Source organism: Phyllostomus discolor, chromosome 4, assembly GCF_004126475.2.
Source record: "Phyllostomus discolor isolate MPI-MPIP mPhyDis1 chromosome 4, mPhyDis1.pri.v3, whole genome shotgun sequence".
Taxonomy (NCBI): Eukaryota; Metazoa; Chordata; class Mammalia; order Chiroptera; family Phyllostomidae; genus Phyllostomus; species Phyllostomus discolor.
Genome location: NC_040906.2, coordinates 81,360,396 through 81,369,960, shown reverse-complemented (window position 1 = coordinate 81,369,960; position 9,565 = coordinate 81,360,396). Strand labels below are relative to the sequence as shown.

At 36.9% G+C, this 9,565-nt stretch overlaps 1 long non-coding RNA gene across 1 annotated transcript; it reads right to left on the bottom strand.

The window, feature by feature from the left end:
* Window positions 1-480: 480 nt before the first annotated feature.
* Window positions 481-9,187, bottom strand: LOC118499877. Its single transcript, XR_004902421.1, has 3 exons — window positions 9,175-9,187; window positions 1,184-1,189; window positions 481-875 (listed from the first exon to the last, which is right to left on the bottom strand). It is a non-coding gene; the product is annotated as an uncharacterized LOC118499877 (long non-coding RNA).
* Between the last annotated feature and the right edge of the window lie 378 nt (window positions 9,188-9,565).

Genomic DNA, 9,565 nt, shown 5'->3' with positions numbered 1-9,565 from the left:
GCTTTTCTCCCTTCCTGATCCACTCTCAGTTAGCTTCTGTGCACTTTCCCCAGAGTTAGCCTGGCACCTTTCCCTGGGGCTTTGGGTGTGGGATCCAGGCCTTTCACAGAGTGTACTCTCTCCAGGTTGAGGGTGTGCATGCTCATCTAGGCCACCTCCACTCCCACAGGTTTGGATGTGCACCCTTCCCAGGGCTATGGTAGTGCACACAGGGCCTTCCGCACCACCTTGAGAGCACTGCCAGCTTGGGTGGGGAGGTGGCTGGAGCAACTGCTGTAGGAGAATTCCCCAAACAGTGTCTCTTTTTTCACTTTTTCTTTTTGAGAAATTCCTCCTACTCAAGCCTGCCATTCTGCACAGTGGCCTAGTTTCTTGCACCAATTCTCCAGCCAGACCAGGGACTATTGGTGTCAGGGCCCATCTCGATGAACTTTCAACTTTCCCCAGCCAGCATCCACAGACTCCGTGGGTGCTCACAGCCCCTGTGTGTTTGCCACTTAGTCCTTATTCCCCTCTCTGTGACTTCAAGCAACTAGGTCTCTCCCGGTGCTGCTCAAACCTTGTTTGGCTGGGGAGAGAGTAGTTGACCCAGCTCTGTACCAAGGGCCCTGTGGCAGACCTAGAGGGCACCATGCCTGGGGCTGCAGCCTCCCTGGTCCCTGAGCTGGTCCCTGGGACCTTATTGTCCTGAAGCACTCTCTTTACTGTCTGATTTCTCAGTATCCACTACTATTTTTGGTCTCCTATCTTCATATATGCTGGGGTACTATTGGCTGTTTGCTCTCTTCCTCTGTAGATCGGCTAAGTTTTTCTCCCATGTGTAGGAGGAAATGTAATCTGCTCCCTCCTTCCTCGCCGCCATCTTCCTGCTCAACCTGGTTAATGATTTTGATTTTGTAAAGTGATCTTATGTCCAACAACTTGCCAAACTATCTTAATAGTTACAATGATTTGTCTATGACTTTGATTTTGTGTTATGTTAAAGAATTGTAAACATAGAATATTAACATCCAGTGGTAATGACATAATTCAGGGAAGAATGTTACAAGTAGAAAAATAGTAGAACACACACAGTTCTGTGAATTCTAAGCTATTATTCTATAGCTTAGGCTGTACAAAGCTGGAGTACCTGTGTCAGGCCACTGTTCCAAAGGAAAGGTACCTGGCTCCTATAATACTCTACACATTTCTAGGACAGGGCACAGGAAAGAGTTATGTCACTGTATTTAAAGGGAAGTTCTGATAGAAACACTATTGTTTTTACAAAGGAGGAATCTGTGAAATACAGCAACTAGGTCAGCCTATCTTTCCATTGAACTAACCAGGTCTGCTTGGCTATCATAAGTACCTCCAAAAGATGAGAGAAAGTAAGTGTCATGAGACAGCCAGATTTTTACCTCCTTAGTTTGCTATGCAGGTAATCTGGAAATAATTAGTATTCTTTTTCTTCCTATTCTTTCATACCTCCTGTTTATTTTTCTTGTCTTATTTTTTCCAGTTCCAAAAGTATTATATGGAACATAGTGGTGCCACCTTTGATACCTAATCCTATTCATAAACATGAAGACAATGCACATAAACACCATATAGTAAATCTGCCTTTCTGGTAGATAATCTTTATTAGGTTATGGAAGTCTCCTATCCCTATCTAACTAGGAATGTTTTCCAGTGTATTTATGAAAATAATTATAGAACTTTATTTTTCAAAAGACCATAAATATGGCAAATTATTGCATATTGTGTCAAAACATCCTTTAGTTTCTAGTGCAAACCCTACTTGACTATGATATAATTTAAATACATACATACTTAAAAATAAGTATCTGAGATTTGTAAAGGTTTTTGCATCTTCGTTTATGTGTTAAATCAACCCATAATATTGTATGCTTTTATCTTTTTCTAGTTTAAAAATTGAGGTATTGAAAGATTAAATAAACAAGAGTATAGTCTCATAGAATTTAAAAACAAGTAGACATATGCAAAAATAATCTATCATAAAACTATCTGAGAGAAATAGACCAAAAAGAAAAGGACAGTGAAAAACAAACAGTCTGGTTTAATACCAACTCATAGAACTATGCTTATCATAAAAAGAAGAGAATATTTAGCTCTTATGTAGGTTCAATTTAACTAATAATGATAACAATAATAATAAAAGACTTCTACACTTTGGGGGAAAAAACAACTGATATAAAACATCACAAAGAAAGGACTGCACAGGCACAAAGAAGAAAGTCAGGGCATCCAAGTCTATTGCCATGTTACGCTGACCTGATAATAGAAAGACTAAAAAGTCTTTGCCTACTATATGCCCAAGTACTGTACTATATGATCCTTGATCCTTTCACTGTCTCTAATTAAAGTCAGTGAAGAAAATAAACCATGTAGTTGCATAGAAGTCCAAAGAAGTGAGGGGATGGCAAAGAGGAAGCCCCAAGGCTCATGCCTCCCTCCTCTCCTTGCTGTAATGGGATCTCCACTTAACTAGGCTCCAGGTTTGCTCTGCAGCACCACAACCCCTCTGAGTGCTAGAGGCACTTCCCTCTTTATGCCCATACAGAGTGGCTGGGCTGACAATGCTGTACCTGGGAGAAAATAAGGAGCAAACTTACTTTTAGTAAAACAGAAAGTGGTAAGAGGTATTGAAGAGCAACTATCATTGTCAGCCACAGATTGAAAGTTTGACTTTTGGTGAAAAAATTTCCCTCTCCAGGAGAGTTAATTTGCAAAAGGAATGTAAGTATATATACCAAATATGTAGGATCTTTCTATATAACAAGGCCTCACTTGGTCTCCTTAAAGAGGTGCACAGGGCAAAGCAAAGGCATTAGGCTGAGACTATTCTGCCTCCAATCCTGATTTCTTTACTCTCAACTGGTGATATTGGTCTTTATTTTTACTTCAGTTTCTCTATCTATAAAAATAGGAATTAAATAAAACTATGTTACCACTTGAAAAAATCTTTTAGGCTTCTCTTGTTTTAGTAACATGTATAATTACTGACCAACTCAGAAACCTCATAGAACTGTAACCCAAGTATTAACTCAATCTACCACACTATGCATAATTCAATACTAAATTACAGTTCCTCTGCTGCTTCTCTTCATTTGTTTTGCTCCACAACTGGGGTATAAATTTACCAGGTCATTTATCCATTTGTTGTTTTACTTACTAATTTATCCATCAATTAATAATTGATCATGTATATAAATCAGGCACTTTTCTGGATTCTGGATATAAAGATGAAAAACAAATAAAAGAGCTATCAAGTTTTATACATAACCAATTATAGCACTATTACATAGTGAGTATATAATTAATAAATATTTGTTTAATTGATTGACCTTTAGAAATAATTGCATTTAGCAATGACTAAGTAATGATTTATAATTTGAATTTTAAAATAGAAAAACAACCTGTTCTTTCCTCCAATGTCTAGTTCTTTGTCCCTAGATAGAGCAACATTTCCTCTTCTCTCCCTTTAGGATAAGTTTTTTTCACTGGATACATCATCAAGATTTAAGCAAATAATCATGATTAGTACTTCTCCACCTTTTTGTAAGGTCCTTGATTAATAAGAAAAATAGAGAAAGCACTTAAATAGACAAGAATATAAAAATAGATTCCATACTTCATATCACATAAGAAATGTGCTGAAAGTGATCAATGTTGTTTACCAAAATTTATTACAAACAAAATATTGTTAGGCAAACTGACTTTTAAATGCATTTGTTTTAGACAAATTAGTTTTGGGTAAGTAAATCTCTGGTGAATTGCCCTGATAGAGGCAGTAGGAAGCTTCTTTCTTATAAGGATTCCCACTGAATTCCTGGCATTTGGACATTTAAAGCAGCAGGAAAATTTAGTATTTGTGCCCTGCATAAGTGGACACAAATGTGTCCAGTGCTAGGTAAGGAAACTGTTTACTTTCTAAGATCAAAGTAATCTGACTCTCATTGCCCCCTTTCACATCCACTTGACAGTAGAACCATCGGCTGACTCTTGAGTACCCTAAAGCCAACTTTTTTTTTTTTTTTAATTTTGGAGGGAAGAAAATGGAGACACAGTATTGCAGAAAGATCCAAAGATTGAAAACATATGGGCATAGATGTATATCCATTGTGTAATAGCTCCAGAGACTGTCAGATTTCTGGCTCCACCACCTGAGATTTAATGTCTTCGCCAATGAAATGTGGTCTATGGCTCATCATAGAAACTAAGTAACAAGAGCTACTGATGCAATCACCACCACCACCACCATCATCATCACCCACCACCAACAAAGAAGATGGAAGAATATCACGTAGATCTATGGGAATAGTGGTTACATGGTAAGTTATCTTGCACAGATGAAGAGGAATGCATCACTGTAAGGATATATCCCACTTACTTTAGGATGACTTGATGTGGACATCTGGCTAATGTTCAGCTGGATGGTACCATCCCACCAAAGTCTGCCCTTTGCTTTATTTAAGTTAGCTATTGACTACACAAGGACCTGAGAAAACTTCAATGACCTTAATATTTTTATTTTTCTTTCTGTCCTCTTCTTCTCATTTCCCTCCCCTTACTTCCTCTTTCTACATTTACTTCTTTCCTTAGGTTTCTTTCTTTCTTTCCTATAGCACTAAACTCAGGCTGGAAAGGTTAGCTTACACATGGTCAAGACAATTAAATTAAATCTCCTTCTCTGGAGTGATAATCATGACAATAATTGTGACTTAAAGAAATTCACATTGTTGAGCACTTAGTATATGCTAGTCACTTTTTAAAAAAATTATTTTCTTAGTCAATTTTAAGCATGTTTTGACATTATTGCATTTATTCCTCATAACAACTCTATGAGATACCTACTGACAGTTTCCCATTTTACAGATGGGGAAAGTAAATGGGGTTCAAAAATTAAGTGAATTAATCAGGATTTTTTTTTAAGTTATCAGTTACTAAAACCAAAATTCTCTAGGTGCAGAGCTCATACACTGAGGAAATTTTGAGCTTCTTTTCCTGGAGCACATAGTAGAGAAGTTTGGGCAAATGTTGGCAAGTGTAAGCCTCTGACCTTACAGTATCCCACAGTGTCAGGCTGCAGCCCCAGCCATTTCCCTGCTTATGAGCAGGAGCTTAATTCAATATAGCAACAGCTGAACTTGCCATTGTTCACAGGGAAGACTGGAACTAAGATAGCTTGCAGTGTTTATTTTGTGTTCATATTATTTACCAAGAAGAGCCATGCTCCATTGTCCCAAAATAAGATGGTGATGACAAGTTCTTACACTCAGCATTTAATGAATAAATCCACAGTCTGTGTGAATCCCATTATCTTGAAAGTGAGGGAAATAAAATCACCAAGGGCCTCATTGACTTCAGAATTATGGGAAGTCCCTGACTATATAACAGGCTATTTATCCAAATAAATTCCTGATCATTCCACAATATGTCAATTCTAAGTGCCTGCACACACACTTCAGTAACTCCTTGGGGGCCATTTTTCTATACAGAACGTGCTCCTAGAAAATACAATACGTGACAAAAGAGCCTTGCCAAGCTGAGCACGATGGGGCTTGTGGGTAGACGGTTATTCTCCAGGCATTCAGAAAATTGTAAACATAGAGTCTAAGCCACTTACAAATGAGAGTTCTATAAACAGGCATGGCTGGCAGTGAAGGCCTGGCTTCCACAACAGTCCTGAGGAAACAAGGATTTAGATCTGAGCATGTTCATTTAAACATTATTAGAATCACCTCAGGTGAAGTGGGTTAAACAATGATTATTGCTTTGTTAAGAAATGATATCAATTAGGCAGCTGGGAATTCATTATTAAAATATTTTTATTATAAAATTTACATAGGTTTATTATATAAAAGAAATATAAACTAAAAGAGAAATATATGAACTGCAATACCACTAATCAGTGTTATTTTCTATATGTATTTTCAGATTTTTATACTTACTCACTTAATATTATTGAAACATTTCCTATAAGCTAAGTACAGCTTTAGGAACTAGAAATACAGGGGAGATGAGATTTTCATTCATAGGTGATATATATATATATATGTATATATATACACACACACATATATATATATATTTACCAAAAATTGGGGTCATAGGTACATACATTTAAACCCTACTTTTTTTCAATCAATAATGTATTATTAACATCAATCTTATGGATATAATTTCAATGGCTATATATGATGACATTAGCATATAATAGTTTATTTAACTAATATGTCTGGGTTTTTTTAAGCTGTTTTCTAATTTACCCTAATGCTTATCTTTGTAATACTATTTGTCCATATTGCATTGGATAGAACATCAAATGCAAGTTTTATGCATCAAGAGAATAGGTTAAAAACTTGTCAGGCAGAGTTCTAAGGTTTCAGGCAGTTTCCAAAGTTCCATACAAAAATTTTGTTCAAGCTGCATAAGTCCTAGGAGAAATGTGAAAGTTTTCATTTCCCCTTGACTTGACAAGTGTGAGTAACTAAATAAAAATGTCTTTTCACAAGTTTTATGGAAAGAGTCTACCTCATTTTGTTGCATTTTGCCTTTTTTAAAATACTAATGAATAAAATAGCTTTCCATAAGTATATTGTTTATTTGTAATTGTTATTTTTCTATCCTTTAATGATTTTTAAACTTTCTAATGTAAATTGTTAAGTCATGTTTAGGAACTCTTTAGATGTTTCTATCAGAATGCTTACAGTAAACAGTTGAAGCTTACTTCTTTTGATAACATACTTGTTTGGGGAAAATGATCACTTCAGAGTTTAAGAAACAAAACAGCAAACAAAGCAGACTCAAACTTAGTTAAAGTTAATCGAATGTAAGTTGATGTAGAGCTGAAGTGCACAGGGTGCTGAGGTAGTTCCTGGACATGGATTCCCAGAGTTGCGGGAGGGAGATCCTGTATCCGTGACAGAGTAGAACATAGTGAGACCAGTGGTCAAGCAGCCTTGCTCCTTCCTGTGCCAGGCTTGGTAGGATTAAGCAAGCCAATAAAGGTGTCTGGGGCTCTGTGCTTTCACTTGTAATATAAACATAGGCAAGATGAGGCCTTTCCACACTAAAATCCTATGTGGTATATTTGGAAGAGTTGACAGAGACATGAAAGAAAGAGGCACACCATCAGATATGGAGAAATTGTAAGCCTGTGCACTCTACACACGTAAGTTTCTTTGGCATAGAATAATGTTTCCTATAGTGTGTTGCATAGGACAAGCTTCTCAGAAAATGTTAAAGAATGTTATGGGGAAAAAAAGAGTCTTGTGATCACCTGGGAAATTAGAGTTGAGCAAAGTTAAATGCATTTTGGCATTAGATGACTTTTCCGATTCTTCAAGATGCTTATGTGCCTGTGTAGACTATGAGAGGGAGGTAGAGTTTGCAGCAATGGTCAAGTTTATATGACCACAGAATCCTTTGCTGAAGCATCTTTCAGGCCTATGATCCAACAGAATGCATTTAGGGAAATAAGGATAAACAAAAGCAGAGTGAGCATGGTAAGCAAATAACCTTTGGCTTATCTAAACTTTTCCCTTGGTCAAGCAACAGCTAGTCCTCCTCATGTGGTCATCTGCCTCCCTGGGCTAAGATTCAGTGTCAATTAGCACATCTCCTAAGTATCTTAAATGGAAATCCTCTATGCTACGCTAGCTAGGGAGCATTATTTTCCTCTGTGATGTTGAAAACACCTATAGTTGGGCCATGTTTTCCACCCTCACAATCCTCTCAGAATTATGTGGAATCTAAAACATTCTGCTTCTATTGACAAGACCAAAGTTATCACATAGCATCATAATTTTTGGTGGTTGAATTTTGAGGACCAGAAAACATTCCAATAAAACTAATCTATTCAAATACATTTTATTGAGCACCACTCATTTGTTAGTTACTGTGCTTTTCTTTGGAATAAGACATAAACAGACTTTTTGATTTCAGTTCTCATGAGGTAGATCACAGTTTACTTTTTAGTAAGAGTAGAAAAGCAAAGAATAAATGGAAAGTTGAGCACAAATTATAAAAGCTATCATTGAGGTATGGAAAGGTTGTTGGAAATCAAAATAGGAAATTCCTAGTCAAGATCAGAGGAGCTCATAAAGGGTTCATGGAGAAGGTAATATGGATGAGTAGAAGAATACTAGGTAAACGGAAGAATGAGAAACATCCCATATAATGTGTCAACCATATAGAAGTGAGAAAGAGCATAGGACGAAGCAAAGAGTTGGGTGTTAGCTGAAATATTCTTTTTTTACAAAGGAGAAGTGGGATATGAGACTATGAAGAAAAACAAGACCAGATTATAAAAACCATATACAGAAGATAGGGATTTGGGCTTTCTTCTGTAGGTTATGAACAAGTTACTGAAGGATTTTAAGTGAATGTGTAATAGGAACAGATTTGAGAAATTTTATTTTAAAAATAACTTTGGCAGTGATATGAGATCTGACTGGAGGTGTGGATGAAGGGCTCCCAAGTCAGAGGCTGCTTATTGCTTATTTAATTAAGAAATAATTAGGCCTAAGCAATTCAGTGGCATGAACTTCAAATCTTGCTCAAGACTAAAATTTCCCTCCACATTGAATAAACTTTCCAAAATGATGATGATGATGATGATGATGATGATGATGATGATGATAAAGGTGTACTGGTCAGGTGGTTCAGTTGGTTTTAGAGCATTGTCCCATACACCAAAAAAGTTGCATGTTCTATCCTGTCAGGGCACATACCTAGGTTGCAGGTTTAATCCTTAAAGGGGCAATTGGTCGGTGTCTCTCTCACATCAATGTTTCTCTCTCTTTCTTTCTCCCTTCCTCCCTCCCTCCTTCCATCCCTCTCTCCCTAAGATCAATAAACAAATTTCCCAGTGAGGATACAAATATAAACACACAAACAAACAAATAAATAAAGTAAAACCTTAGTAGGCATACTAGTTCTTACAATGTTCATTGATCAAAATTAACAAAGTGTGATACCTTATTCCATGTTAGTTATATGTTCAACCAATTTTATTTAAGATAATTGTAACTGAAATAATCAGGAGAGTATTTTTAACAGCCATATTTGGAGGACATTTGCCCAGTGCATAAGGTACTGAAGGATGAAGATTGAAGATGAATATAATAGGGTGAATCTGGGTTTTCCTCTAACCCAGAGTCCAGAACCAACTGAAATCTTGAGGGAACCAAAACCTGGGCTCACCTCTTACTAGCAGACATGATCCTTAAGAGGTCTTGGGGTGTGAAAACTTTTTTCCCCTATGCACTGGAGCAGATCCACAGTCTTTTTGGTCCGGAGGGTCAAATATCTGGACCAACAGTTGGGTTTGGCCTATTTCCAAAAAAAGGTCCCACAGAGCTGACCTGCTGCTGCTGGTTTAGAGTTGGCTCAAACCTTCCCTGAGTTCTCTACCTTCACACCTGCCTGCCTGACCAAGCTTTGTTTAGCATATGCCCACAGAGAAGTAACTTTGATCTTAGCTCCTCAATAAAAAAAAAAGTAACAACAGTAATGATAAGCAGTTTATATAATTTAACTTCTTTAGGTCTCGCTATAATTT